The sequence below is a fragment of the Tupaia chinensis genome, unplaced genomic scaffold (assembly GCF_000334495.1).
Source record: "Tupaia chinensis unplaced genomic scaffold, TupChi_1.0 Scaffold000279_1, whole genome shotgun sequence".
Classification (NCBI taxonomy): Eukaryota; Metazoa; Chordata; class Mammalia; order Scandentia; family Tupaiidae; genus Tupaia; species Tupaia belangeri.
In genome coordinates, this window is record NW_006159762.1 from 117,370 (window position 1) to 119,076 (window position 1,707).

The window sequence follows — 1,707 nt, forward strand, 5'->3', positions numbered from 1 at the left end:
GAGGAAGCATGGAGACCTATTGTAGTCCACCTAAAAGATGATGGTGGCTTGAACCAAAGCAATAGAGGTGGAGGCAGGAGCCTAAGGCCCCAGCTCTCTATATGCCTTTGGGCGCATTAGAAAAAAATGTCTCTCTCTTGGCTTGGGCTGGGTTTCAGCCCCTGGCACCTTCACCCAGCTGGCCTCAGCAGGTTACAATCTGCACAGCCTGCTTGGCAACCCCGTGAGTCATGTAACAAGCTTCATCAGGACAGTGTTGGACAGGCTTATAGTAGAACGCCCTCGTGCTCTGCCACTGAGCAGAGTGGGGACACAGCTGTCAGACTTACACAGCTGGCCCTGAGGCTGGATAGCTGCAGCAGCTCTGAACTCATTGGCTTTTGACTTTGCTAAGCCATTGGTGAGCCAGGCCCTGAAATATAGGTGAACTCCTGAGACATAAGGGTCACATTGAGCCACATCTTTGCTTCACTGGTTTCTCCCAAAGCAGTAGTTGGCCATTTTTCATGTAAAACTGAGATGTTGCTAGGGCTAAGCTAACTACTCTCTCTCTCTTTTTTTAAGGTTTATTTAATTAATTTATTTATTATTTAATTTGCTGCAGGGCACATGCACTCATGAGAGAGAGAGAGAGAGAGAGAGAAAGCAAGATACCAGGCCCTGGATTTGAACCTCAGTTAGCCATGTGAGAGTCCACAGCTCCAACCACTATGCCTCTTGCTGGCCCCAGTTGACTACTCTTTTAGGGGTACCATTTCTATTTATCTAGCGAGGGATTTTAGGGTCATCATCAGTTTTCACTGGACTCCCCCGAAATAAGGATATCAGGCAAGACCCTACAAAAGCCCTAAGTCATGGGGAACCACGAAGCTACTTTTCACAAGGGGTGTACATTATATTTCTTTCCAGCGGGTGGCACTGTTGTATTGAGAAATGGCCTCTTCAGTTTGGTAGTTCCCTCCACCCCCAACATTTATTTATTTATCTATTTATTTGTTATGATGTTCAAGCCTCTGGTCCAGGCCTCAAACCACAGTCAGCCATGTGGGAATTCAGTGCCTTAACCACCATGCCATCTGCTGGCCCAGAAACGGCCTCTTGAGTGCATGGGCAACAATTATTTTTGGAGGGAGGTTTTAGCTATAGAGCATGTGTACTCACCAGAGAGACAGAAAGCAAGAAGTCACCCCTTGTCCTGGGGGGGATGGCCACACCACAATCCCTTCTCCTCCATGCTCCTCTCAGGATCTTGGGTACACATGCACATGCACCCAGCATGAGTTTCAAGCCACCAAGTCTGGGACTCAAACTGTGATTGGCCATATGGGAGTCCAGTGCCTTAACCACCATACCAGCTGCTGGTCCCAAAATCCTGGTTTTAAGTAAAAAGGGCAATTTCCTTTTCTCTTCTCTTGATCCTTTGTTGTTTCTGCTGGACCATCCAAGAAGGAAAAGGGAGGCTGCCTGGGGCATTATCTGCATGTCCCACTATCATCCTTTGCATGTGGCACTATCTCAATGGGAGATCCCCCTCTAACACGATATGGGACTGGAAAAAAGCAAGCATATATTGCACCAACTCCTACCATCCATTCAGGTGCAGACGGAACAAAAGCATTGGGCCCCACACAGGCACACTTTAGCTTCACTGCCTCACTGCAAACCTTGTCCAGACCTCATTGGTTGAATTTGGGCACCTTTTCTCCT